The following is a 13,627-nucleotide window of genomic DNA, read 5'->3' as shown; positions in this document are numbered from 1 at the left end:
TGTGGAGAGCACAGACTGTGTGGGGGCACAGCATTACTATGGTATGTATAGCATGGCACGAATGTTACCCTTTTAACAAAGTGGGCTTTTTAAGTGATTGCGTTGTATTTGTGAATCACGTGTAAGTGGCTGGAGCTGGAGCTGTGGCTGAAGAACGTCTGCCTGGTCAATACATACAAGTGCTTAAAGTGAGTCCCGATTTACCAGATATATAGGCATTGGTTGGTTTTTGCTACTGAAGGTTGTGTCTACCTATTTAGCAAGTAATCGGTCAGCCTGAAGTATATAAATTACTGCAGGGCCAGAACTGTAAAAATTTATGTGAGCTCCCCTGTTCGGTGACTTTCTGATTTTTTTTTATGACTTTGCCTCTTTATTCCATGCTTCCAGTCACATAATGTTCCTTTTTCAACTAACTTTGCTTTTCTTTTGATTTATATGCTCCTGAACTGCAAGCTTGAAATAAAAGGCCCTTTAGGTTGAATGAAAGGGGGATTATCAGTTGCCAAGAAGTATGATTTATCAGGAAAAACTATAGAGCAAAAGAAAAATGAACTTACTCAGGCTATAGAAATCACATGGAAATGGTCTCCGTGTTTTTTAAGATGACAGTGTAAGAGTTGCATTCAAACCAAACTATTTTTTACATTTTATTGTAGATTTAGGGCTGGATATGTATTGCATATTCCCTTACTTTTCAAGTACTTCAGTTGAAATGAATGGAGAAACTGAAGGGCTAAAGGGATTGATCTGTATGAGTACAGGTGACAAAATCTGCCCTTTAAATCATCTCCATTATATAGTCTTCTCATTTATGGTCTGACTCAGAGTGGACAGGAATGAATGGAAGGAGTCCCACTGGCTTGAGAAGGCTTTGGATGGAACCCCTATGGGAGCATATACTGCTAAGTTTAGATTGCTGGTGGGTTTTATTTTTAAATTTGGTATTGTTGATTAGTCCTCCCTTCAGTGAAGAATCACCTCCTACTCCTTAAGTGTCTCTGACTAAGATGAATTTACTGCATCTGTGGAGGCAGTTGTTATTTCAGCTGCTAAGGTTTAGCAGCAGCAATTCTGAGTCCCTGTCATCCCCGGTGCCTGGCAAAGGCAAAGCAACTTAGTCCAGCTGCTCTTTCTCTGCATTAGATGAATCCTGAAGTCTTGTCACATTTCTACTCCTTTCCTTTATCTCTCAAGTTGTTGCAGCTGTATGAGTAGATGGTATTTATTTGCTCTGAATAACTCTTGAGTGTTGCAGGTATCACTGTTAAGCACCAACAGAGAACTGGCTCATTTTCTTATCAGCTAGCTCCTACAGTCTTATCCCTTCCAACACCAATCAGTATCATAAAGGATAGCACACATACGTGACTCAGGTAAAGCCTCCACTTTTTACCAGCTATATTCATTCCCCCCACCCCATCCTTTGACTACAGCTATATTCATTCCCCCACCCCCAGACATGTCTCTCACCTAGTGACCAACCCAATTTACATTTTAACTGACTGGCTTTCTTGCATACGCTGGCCTCTGGCTGCTTTACTACTCCACCCAGGAAGAGCGCGGACCATCTCTGACAAAGGATAACTGTCTCCAAACGCTTGCAAAGAAGAATGTTTCTAACTATTTGAGTTGGTCTAATAATATCAGATTTACCCAAAGATCATTGTCTGTCTCTACACGATGCACCAACTTTACAGTTAACAATGGGGTCTTGTTTGTATCATCATAACGGTCCCTCTGGCTTAAAGGCCTATGAAACTTTGAAACAACATTGTGTATGCTTAGCCTGCTGGCTTCTGAGGAGCACTTCAGCCAGTCCTCCAAAGCCAAGCAGAATATTTTAAGCAAATAAGCTAACAAACTAAACCAAATCCTTCTTCTCTTGCCCAGGCACCAGGAGTGGAGCCCCTTTTGCTCTAGCCCCAGCACAGCAGCCTAGCCCCTTCTTGTAGCATAGTGTTGCACTCACAACTTGTTTCCTCCTCTTGTCTGCTTATTCTTCTGGGAGCTTTTAAAGGTCCTGACAAGCCACTCCCTGCTTATCCAAGCACCCCACAACTGGGCTTCCTCAACAGGGCTGACTGTTATCTCTTAAAGGGACAGACTGTCCAGTTTCACATGAGCTATCAAACAAAACAGCTACCTAATAAAGTGCAGAATGTAGTATGCCTACTCAGTTGCTTATTAGGGTGGTCTCTGGACATTTCATTGGCTTTATATCTGTCTCTAAGTGAAACTGAATATGTTGGAAATGTTATGTTTAAAGCCCTACATACTTTTGAGCCTTGCCTCCTGAAAGTCTGCCTTTTTCCCATGCCTTGTATAACTGGAAATTGCCTGATGGCTTCAAGTTGGCTGTACCTAGATTTAAACATATTGGAGCAAGTGTCAGGAAGTTCTCAGCTGCAAGTGCTTGACTTTGGACATTTTTTTCATAGGATTCTAGATTATAAGGCAAGAAAGGACTGTTGTGATCAACTTGGCTGACTTCCTTAACTGGCTGGGCAGAGACTGACTTGCAAGATTTCAAGTCAGAAAATTTCACCCCATGATTCCTGCATCAGTGGCAATAGTTTCCATCTGAGATGCGGCAGATCTTTTAGCAGGAAGTACCAAGTCTGGAGCTAGAGAATTCAAGTGATCACAAACCCTCCATACCTCTAGGTAAGTTGTTCAGTGATTTGTTTTCTCCTTGGTCCAACAGAGCCCAAGTGTAATTTCTAAGACACTGCAGAAAGCCCTTGATCAGTTTGCACAGACTTTTGCATGAAGAGAGAGGAGTGGTATGTATCACCATGGTCTTATGTTGCAAAAGGAAGATAAGGTTAGATACTGGGAAAAACTTTCACAATAGGAGGGTAGTAAGCAGTAGAACAGGTTACCCAGAGAGGTGGTAGAAACTCCATCCTTGGAGGTTTTTAAGACCTGGCTAGACAAAGCTTTGCCTAGGACAATCTAGTTGGAGCTGGTCTTGCTTTGAGCAGGGGTTGGACTAGCTGACCTCCTGAGGTCCCTTCCAACCCTCATTTTCTATGATTCTAAGATCTTGTGTTTTTTTACAGCATGAACCTTATCACTGCATGCATATTCTTTCCATATTATTATGATGGTTGCATAATAAGTATCTTTCAGCTGAAGATCTTTGGACATTTCAAAGGCACTAATTAGTTAAACTTCACAACAACCCAGGGAAGTAGGTATAATTAATCCAAATTCATTTATATGGCAACTCAAATCATTTCAAATAAAAGGTCAAAAGGATCCACTTACTGTGGGCACCCCTTCTTAGGGTGTTCAGTCAGAGACTCCTACACCAATGAGCATCCACAACTTCCCCTAAAGTCAAGCAGTGCATAAGGCTCTTACCAGCTCTGAAAAATCAGAAGCTAAAAAGTTTGTCTCACACGGGACCCCTAGAAAGTGAGTCCCCCGTTAAAAAAACTGGCTGCCTCGGGTCATATTGTGACACAGTGGTGGAACTAATACTATCACCTGGGTTTGCTTTCTCATAGTGAATTGCCTACAATTAACTATGTTGCCTCTTCACACTTTGATAGCTATTGAGCACCTCAGTCCTATTGGCTTTTATGAAATACCCATCACCTTGTATTTTCTGTCCTTAAATTTGCTGTTTGCTTTCCTTTGAATTGTGTAACACATTCTTTGGAGCTGAATATAAATACATGTTTCATGTGATTTGGTGCATCTCAAAAAGCTTGGGTCATTATTCAAAGCCTCTCTGGACTGATGTGTCTAAGAAACCAGGCCACAAGGAGTTTTAAGGTGTTTTTTTTTTCTACCAGTGCTCTGCCAGTTCTGTCCATTTCTTGCCAGAACAGAACAACCAGAAATCCTAAATCTGGTAGCACTTAAAATAATCAGAAAAAAAAGCTACTTGAATTGTTAGAATGTCTAAAATATCAATGTTAGGTTCAGTATGAATTTAAGCTCGGGTGACCTGTAACTGAATGTCTTCACCTGCTGTTGATACCACTAAAGAACCGGGGTCTGGGGCAGGACGCTGGCTTGGGAGTTCAGAGCTGTACTTGCAGTTTCAACCAGGACCACTGTGGTGCCCTTGGACAAATTATTTCACATGTCTATAAGTCAGTTTTTTCCATCTGTGAAAGGAGGCCAGGCATACTGCCCTTCTTTGGGGAAGTATTTGAATTCCTCTGGTGAAAAAAATGATATGATAATTAGGTGGGGTCATATTCTGCTGGGACAAAATCTGGGCTTGGAGAGAACAAAATGCATGACCTCTAGCTGCAATTACACACCTGTTTTGCTGTTATATTAACTAGAGACAGCCCCCTAAAGTAACACAATGTGTAAGGCAAAATTCCCATTAAGTTATAGATTAAGTTTATTTTATGCGTTAATTCTAGGAAGATGCTGATTCTACCCAAGAAGTGTAGAGTATGTACACAATGGTCTTGTACAGGTGTCAGGAATAATACTAGAGTGCTGAAAAAAGTATCAATTTTAGGTCTTATCCTTGATTCTGTACAAGGGAAGAGGTGCAAAAGTAAAGAAAAGAGGTCAGGGTGAGCAGGATTAACCTTCCAATATAAATCAAAGCAACCCTATTTCAGTCTCAGAAATGTTGGGGTCCAAAGTTAGTTCTTAGATCAGAGTGCCCTCCCTGCCAGTGTCTCTATACCTGTAAGGAGCTGCTGAATTTAGAATCATAGAATCCATGAGTCGGGAGGGACCTAGACAGATCATCGAGTCCGACCCCCCGGCCATGGGCAGGAAGGAGCACTGGGGGTGGCAGGGGTCATAAGACCCCAGCCAGGTGCCTGTCCAGTCTCCTCTTGAAGATTAGGGACATGGCTGTTTAGTTTATACCCATGTTTTGAGTAACAGAAATATAACCCTATCATCATTCTAATGTCAAAAGAAAAATAAATTAAAGCCATTTGTGACCCATTAAAAAACTGGTCAAATAACATCCAGGGACATTTTTTATCCCACCTCCTTTGCAGCAGACATGACTGCTCCATTGACAGCATAGAGAGGTCCCCTGGGAATCTGTACTTTGACTTTGCACCATCAGGGCAGTTCCTTTCGCCAGGGGCGATCCTCCTGGCACTGGGTACATCAGCTCTACAACCAGACTCCTCTAGCAATGTGGACAGCACATTGTTAATACATTAGTTAGACTCTGGTTTTTTTCCTAGGTTCATGCAGTCTGAACCAGTTGCTAATAAGTCTCATAATAAATGAAACTACCATGTGAACACTGCACGGATAGTCTTGGCAAGAATTCAAGCCTAGGGATTTTATTTATAGTATATGACTAAACAAATATGTATCTCATTTGAGGCTGAGACTCTGGACCAATTTACTGACTTCCTGCATCAGATACTTCACGCTGTGATTCAAGTAAATAGTGCATTTGGACTTGTAGCTTGGAAGTATACTCAGAGACTGTAGTGGGTGATCATATTAATGTTTAATTTTTAAAGGGTTCACAAATGTATGGATGTTTTAGAGATGATTAGACACTAGCTCTATCCAGTTCCCATGGAGACTAAAATATGATTGTGTTTCTCAGCATAGCTTCTCTCAAGGAAAATAAAATCATTCAAAAGGTAGGCTAGACAACAAGGCTGAAATGAAACAAGGCTCAGAATTTTTTCTAGAAAACAAACTGGATGCTGGTGAAAGCTCACCAGAGTCTCCATCCCTTTTCCTCTAAGCTCTGTTACCAGACTTAATGCCTTTCCTCTAAATCTGATATTCAGATTAATTACCATTAAGGAAAATACATTTGCATAATGAATCCTTTTGTGTTTATTTCATTTTTATTCTTTGCCTCCCAATATTACAAGCTTGAAGAGGCCTTGACAGTTCAAGACATCTTCCATCTCATAAAAGCCTCCATACACTTGAAATACTGGCTTTAAAATATGTTCTTCTAAGAAAATACTGGCTGACAAGGAAGAAGATCCTAATCTGAAAGTTCTGGCTTGTCCTTAGTCCTTTTTCTTATCATAAAACTGTTAACCACACAATGATGATAAATAGCTATTTCACTCCTGAGTTCTAATATCACTTTAAAATAGGATATTCATCACAGCACAGACAGGCAAAAGCACAAAATTTATGCTGGAAGAACCACCTACAGTTTTATCTTTTACTGACTTACTCTCCTCATTTCAATTTTCAAATAAAAAGCCTTTGAACATGAAACAGATTTGCCCCCTCAAACTGCAATATAAATGAAATATAAATAGCTTGGTATAAAAATATTACTTACCATTGTCAAATATAAAAAACATCTTCTTACTTGAGTCCATTATTATGACTTCTTGAATGTGAAATATGCAGCAGAGTCAATTCACAGTGTGTTAAATACTTTGCAAAATAATAAATGCTCTGCAAATTCAGAGTGTTTGGGTATTTGACTGTAACTCCTAAGCATGCAAAGTGACTACTCAATATAACAATTTTTCCTCGGGAGAAAATGCCTCTGCTATTTGCCAGCGAATCTTTAATGCTTTAGATTGGGTATTTCCAACTACCGCCCTACTTGCTAGGCAGATGTGTATAAAGGAGATGTTATTTCACTGAATCAACTACTGAGATCGTAACCCTTTTCCTGTACCACAAACAGAAATGTAAAACCTCAAACTTTCCTTTGGACTTTTACTGACTTGTCTCTGTTGTAAGAAAGCAAAACACAACTACTTCAAGCTCTAATATATGGAAAATGTGCTAAAATGTTTTAGATCATCTCAGAGCTTCCAATTCCTGCCACTCACTGGTTAACTGGCTTTTTTGTGTTTATGTAATTGCATGCTACAACTACAACACCTAAACTAGCCCAAAGCTGAAATGATTCATTTATTACTTTTTTATAAAAAAAAAAAGACGAAGAAGAAAACACACTGTGTTCATTTAACCCAAGTGAGTGAAAACGCCTTTCATAACGTCTATAAGGGCTTTGGGAGGGTGCTCTTGGTGAATAAAGCCTGTGTAGTGGATAGCAGAGTTTTGTCCCAGGGGAGGTGGAAATCAATCTAAAGCAAACAAAGAGAGCTGAGACTTTCCTCTGTGTAAGGAAAGATAAGATAAAAACTGATAATGCTACAGGAGGTGTGAAAGTCAGAGCTACCCTGCCATGTTAGGAAGGGGTCGTTTTGCCTTTTTTTTTAGCCCACTGCCAATCATGCAGCCAGTTTAGTGATTACATAATTGGTTGCTTTTTGTTGGCATGTGTGTGTGTGCTGGAAAAATAATGATTCTCTCCAAAGTCCTAAGTATAATCTTAGGACTTTTCATGTTCTCCCAGACTAATCTTGGTAACTGCTAGGGGGAGAATAAGATTGAGAATCTAAGGGCTATACTGAGTCTTTGTCCAGGTCACACAAGAGCTGCTCTGCTCCTTCCTAGCTCCTGAAGGGACAGGGGTGTGTGCTAATTCACCTTCTGTACCTCAGTAGCTTCTCACATCAGCCATGGCTTCACCCACTACATACTCTTTTTCTACCCTCTTGCTTGGTGGGTCAGGGCTATCATGTGCAAGCCCTTTGTTTTCCTGCTTGTGTCCCAACCACAGTCCAGATAGTGTTAATATTGTGTGGGGAGAACATTACTTTAACCTACTCCCCTAAGGAGTCATAGTAGAAGTAGTGGCAGATCTAATCCTAAATGACTTGCTTAAGGCCACAGTCAGTTTAAGTGTCTTCCTAAGAAGTGACTTGTTCCTGGCTCTGGGACATATGCCCAGACTATTATTCCATATGCTTCTCGATAGAAGAGCACATGTGCCATTTCACAGCATACCTTTCATTTTTTTTCATTGCATTGTGATTAAAATCTATTATGCATAGGTAGAAAAAATGACCCGGCCCATTCACGTTCTGAACAAACCCACTGCCAAATCCCCTGGAACAGAATGCACTTCCAGAGCCACAGACTAAATTGTGCGAAGGAAATGGTTAACCTTTCTACCTGGCTTCATTCTGTCACAGAACACAAATGCTAAACACATTTCTAAGTTACATAAAACTGATTCTGTTCATATTTTCCCATCCTGGTTTCACAGGCAGAAGGACCTTGTGACATCCTCCAGGCACTGAAAGGTCTGGTAATAAAAGTAAATCTCCTAGGCAGAGAACAGGACTGCTTCAAACCACACCTACCCGTGGCTGGACAGATGGAGTTCCCATTTTCTTCACTTATACTCAGACTAAACAACATTAAATTTGCTAATGTGACAGCTATTTATAGCAAATATCAACTTTACTAACCAAAAAGTTTGGTGGATATCCATGGCTAGAATCTGGAAGACTGTGTTTAATATTGGCATATGTGGTAATTAGCTAAGAAAACTTATGCCAGAATTAACACCTAAAAGAAGTAAAAGCCCTATATATAGAAACAGGCAAAAAAACCCCCCAAACATTAAATTTTTTCCCAATGAAAAATGTTCTCTTTTATTTTTTCTAATTTACCATCAATGGGAATTAAAAGCAATTACCACAAGAACCTACACTCCTTTTGCACCTTTCATCTATGAATCTGCATGTACTTTACACTGGACCCCAGAAAAGGGAAACAAATGTCATTATATCCATTTTAAAACTTGGCCATCTGAGGGTTGGAGCATTGAAGGAGCTTATTTTAAAAGTGAGTTTAACTGAGTGTCTCAGATTTTGGCATATTTTTTAAATCTCTCCCAGTATAAATGTTTGTTCATGGCACTAATCATTTTTATTTTCCAACCATTCCTGTTTCTGCTACATCTTTTCTTAGATGTGACCAACACAAGCTGATCTTTAAATGAGGTATATAAAAATATTGTTTAATTTAACAGTATTACAATATTTTCTGGATTATTCTCCATCCCATATTTAATATAGTCTAACATCTTATTTACTTCTTTTGACCATTGGTGTGCACTGAGCAGAAATTTCCATTGAGCTGTCCACGGTAACGCCTAGGTCTTTTTCTTGGGTGGTTAATTTAGAAACCATCAGTGTATATAAGTAGTTCAAATTGTTCTTCCCAATATGCATTACCGCACATGTACCTACATTAAATTTCAACTGCCATCTTCTTGCCCAGTCCCTCCCTTTAAATCTTTTTTTAATCCTTCCTTAAATAACTTTGCATCATATAGAAAGGTTTCTGTCATACTATCCCACCCTATTTTCCAGTTAAGTGGACCAGTTTCTGGGACATCCACATACTGGAATCTTTTCTTGCTGAAAATTACCGTTTAGTTTTACTCCTCATTTCCTAATAGTTAACCATTTTCTTGTCCATAATAATATTTTTTCTCAACCCATAGTTATTCTGATTCCTAAATATTCCAGTTGCAGGACTATCAAAGGCTTTCAGAAACTACAGAAAGATTGTACCTACTCATTTGCCTTTATCCATTACTCTATGGACTCTTCCAAAGAACTCCAGTAAGCTGGAGCAGGACCTTTTCCTTTAGCAGAGAGAGAAATACATAAGCAAGGAAACTATCAAGTAGAAATAGGAGTGTGATGTTATCATTGGACCAGGCATTAGTTAGACCATGACTAGACACCTGAGGCCACTTTTAGTGGTCACAGTTTAAAATGAATCCTAGCAAATTGGGAAAGGTTCAGAAAAGAACAATGAGGGGTCTAAAGGCTCCTTTTGCCGTGTGAGACGGAAAAAACTCCTTCTATTTAGTTTATCCAACTGAAGGTTATGAGGTGATTAGGTCACAATCTATAAAGCTAGGGACAGAAGTTACACATAAACCGGTTTAAGTGATCAGAAACTGGTTAAAACCTGTAACAGAACGTAAGTTCAGTACACATAAACCAGTTTCAAAATGGCCCAAACCGGTTTGAGATAATCCTGGTTGGAAGTAGCATCAGACTTAACCAACTGAGGTCAAACTGGTTTATGGACCTTGTGTTCAGGCAACCCCAGCCCCCCACCCTCTCGCTGCTCTAGTGGCAGGAGCAGGGGTGGGACCAGACCCCAGCAGCCCCCGACACTGCTGCCTGCAATGGAGGGGATTAAATCCCCCTTCCCTCAGGCTACTGGTGTGTGGCCACCTTGGCCGTGGGTGCATGCGTGGAGCCTATTGGTGCAATGGGAGGATTAAACCCCTGCTTCTCCTTAGGCTACCAGGGTCTGGCCCCAACCCTGCTCCTGCCACCAGCCAGTGAGTGAGCAGGGGTGGGAGGGCTGGGAACCCCTGACAGGGGATGCATCCCCCCTCCGCCTCCAGGCAGACCCTGGCTGGGGTCTCTGCAGACCAGGGTCGGGGTTTAAACTCCTCCCCAGTCATACTCAGGCCTAGACCTAGAAAAATTCAGATTAGAAATACTATGTTTTAACGATGCATGTGAATTAATTACTAACAATTTACTTCAGATTGTCTGGTGGGTTCTTCATGGTTTGAAATCTTTAAATCAAGACTAAAGGACTTCATACAAGACATGCTTTATTCTAAACTGAAGGTATGGCTTTACTGCACGAAGAACCATGTGAGACTGAGGCTTGTGTTACTGATGAGTTCAGAGTAGATGATCATTAATGGCCCCATATGATCTGAAAAGAAGGAATTCGCAGCGCCTGCATAGTTCATCATACCCTATTTACTGAAACCTTTTTCATCTCCATTCTTAATTATTTTTTTCTGCTAATTTGCTTAGTATTGTCATTAGGCTTAGTGATCTGTCTTTCCCAGATTCATTTCAAGTGTGTTCTGAAAAGACAGATACACAGCTTCCTCATCCCTCTGAGACAGCAACTGATTTGACTTTAATAATAGATGTATTACAGCCTTGGCAACTCAAGCTTCTCTGGTAGTCTAATGATGCCTGTAGCCCCCAAGAAGCCATTACAATCCAGCATTGGCCAAATATACATTGATAATTGCAGGCTACCACATTGTTGCTGCTGCTGCTACTACTATTATTATAATTTAACATTTATATTGCAGTGGCACTTAAAGGCCATAATCATGTTGAGGCCCATTGCCCTAAGCAGTGTATAAATAGGATGTCTATAACCATTGTGGCCCTGAAGAGAGTTTGCCTGGGCATTTATTCTGCTCTCTACAATTTGCACCCCAAACCTGCAATGTTCAAATGTATTGTGTTAGAACTGTTATAGCAGAGAAATGCACTGTGTTACAGCTAAAGGTCCTGCAATCAGTTGAACTGAAATATAGTTCACTGCACTTCTTCCCTAACTGCATTTGTGTGCTTCCAAAGCCTGTACCTTCGAGTAGGTAAATCTCGGTTTGAGTAAATATTTTTAGGTATTGGAACAGAGTAGCTGGCAAAATGAAGTGATGCATGCCATCTTTTTGATGGATCTCATTTACCTCACTTGATGATTTGTTTTCTTTGCTTACTGAAACCACTGATTCTAATTTATTATGTGCAAGTTTGATTATCCTTTAGTCTGCAGGCATCAGTAATTAACTCTGGTTATAAACCTGATGTAATTTTTATTCCACAGCCGACTGATTTATGACCTTGGGATCCTGTGGGATGGTAGGAGCTCTATGATTGTAAGCGATTATTAATGGACAATTAACTATTTAATTAATGATGAACAATGTGTCATGCTGCTTTTAATGTATGAGACACACTCTCTAAGGGAGAGGAAGAAAGGAAGTTAAAACACTAAAAATCTCCTGGTCTGACACAAAAGATGAAGAGGCTTCTCATTGATGTACCAGAAAAAAATAACAGTTTATTCCTTCATGGGAAATGGCCTTACCTCCATTAAGCTGTGAAGTTCAGTGTCTTCCTGGGTTTTTGCCCATGTAGCTGATAGTCCTGTGATGTTCAGTTACTCTGAGCCCCTTCAATTTGTGCATCGTGTATTCTTGAAGGAGTCTTTTTGAGTGGCTCCTCCCTGCTTTCCTTACTCCCTTCTTCCTTCATCCCACCCCCAGAAAGCCTTTCCTAGCCAAGTGTCCTGTTGTGTGTTAGGTTAAATAACACCAGCTGATGAATACTCACTTCATAGAAGTTACTCAGGAGAATTGCACTTAGTGAATTACTCAGTTAATTTAGAAAATTGCTCTCTCCTAGCATATAAATATGATCTGTGTCACACAGTAACTGAAAAATGCAGCATATATAGCTTCTCATGGATGCAGATAAACTGCTATTGTTTGTAATGCCACTTCTGAATTAACATCTCTATTTACAATATGAGCCTTGTGTTATTGCAAAAAATCTAGGCTTCATTACAGGTTAGAAGAACTGAACAAAAAAACCTTCACTCACTAGCTGGTCTTAAATAATGCTTAACCTCTGAAACTAAACAGTTTACAGTTGTGTGAGGGGCCTAATGTTTAGTATAAATCAACTTTTCCTTAATTCTCTTTGTGATGAATGAATGCTCTGTCTGTTCTGAAAAATAACTGCCTCCAGAAAAAGATTGCATACACATACTATGCAGCGCAAATCGCTGGTCCCCAAATCCTTGTAAGTTAATTTCGTAGAAAACAGGAATTTGTGTTGGTGTTTCTGTATGTTGTGTCAAGTCCAGTGTGGGTCTCCTGTGGGAGTTACTCACTAGTCCCAAAGTGGAAGACTGTTTAAAATCAGTAGCACTTCAAGACAAAATTCTGTTGCCGCCTAACGTGGCATAATCAATTAATATTCATGCATAGCATAACTGGTGTGGGGCAGAGGGAAATTATTAACTGCAAACACTTTTAGAAAGCTTCAAAAGTTTCACTGCAGCAACAAGAAGGCTAAATCATGCCCTGTTGCAGAACTAACACACAATAGTAATTCAGATGACAATGTGGATCTCATTTAAATAAGTTATAGACCGTGTCTGAAAAAGAAAAGACATGGGAAGAAGAAAAGATCCAGAGAAGGGGGGACAGTTGGCTGCGATAGAAGTTCAAAGTATTGTTACTAATTAAACTTCTGGAACTCGCTGCCATTGGACATTATAGCAGAGTCAGACTGCAAACAATTAGGGATTTATGAATAATGATAATGTTTTATGCATAGCCCTTTTTACAGTGCTCAGAAACATTAATGGATTAAGCCTCAATAGCACCCATTAGAGGCAGAAAAGTATCATTATCCTAATTTTACTGACGGAGCTTGAAGCACAGAGGGGCAAAGTGAGACGCACAGTCGTACAGAAAGTTTGCAGCAGAGTTGGGACTAGAATCCCAAACTTCTGCTGCACCATGCTGTGATACAGCCCCAGGGAGAGACTTCCAATTACAGGAATGTTAAATGGGATAAAAACTACCAGAGCTATCAAATCCTTTTGATATGGGACACGAAAAATCCCAAAACGGTGGGTCAGGAACCCATTTCCTTTCATGCTGTACTATTACGTCTCTTAGCTAGGGCAGATCGGAGGGCATGCATTAACAGTGAACCACTAAACCTCTGAACAGGTAGTTGTCAAAGGCACAATGCTGAACCACAGGCCTTTTCTGATCAGGGAACTTGTTCTGATAATTCTTTATCCACTCGGGTCACCAAAGTATCACAAAAGTTGCCTCCTCTGTCTCCATTTCTGATCAAGGATGCGTATTTATAGCAGGCACCAGGTGGCTTGTTTTTTCAAACCATAAGTCACTATCCTTCCTCTATGCTGATTTCTCATCTCCATGCAGTAATGTATGTAG

General features: G+C 40.2%; 1 protein-coding gene across 8 annotated transcripts in view; it reads right to left on the bottom strand.

Annotated features, from left to right (window-relative positions):
- The window catches only part of IL16 (interleukin 16), an 88,151-nt gene extending 76,224 nt beyond the window's left edge, over nucleotides 1-11,927 (bottom strand). For 6 of the 8 annotated variants that reach the window (XR_016439274.1, XM_090028495.1, XM_090028500.1 and 3 more), the window contains exon 1: nucleotides 6,269-6,538. The gene's annotated coding sequence lies outside the window, so the exon portion shown is untranslated. Of the gene's footprint in view, nucleotides 1-6,268; nucleotides 6,539-11,736 lie in introns of those variants that run through there. The other 2 variants (XM_090028497.1, XM_090028502.1) reach the window with 2 other exon arrangements.
- Nucleotides 11,928-13,627: the final 1,700 nt, after the last annotated feature.

This window comes from Crocodylus siamensis, chromosome 15, assembly GCF_052110815.1.
Source record: "Crocodylus siamensis isolate JL-2025a chromosome 15, ASM5211081v1, whole genome shotgun sequence".
Classification (NCBI taxonomy): domain Eukaryota; kingdom Metazoa; phylum Chordata; order Crocodylia; family Crocodylidae; genus Crocodylus; species Crocodylus siamensis.
The sequence above is the reverse complement of the archived record's forward strand: the minus strand, read 5'-3'. Positions and strand labels throughout refer to the sequence as shown.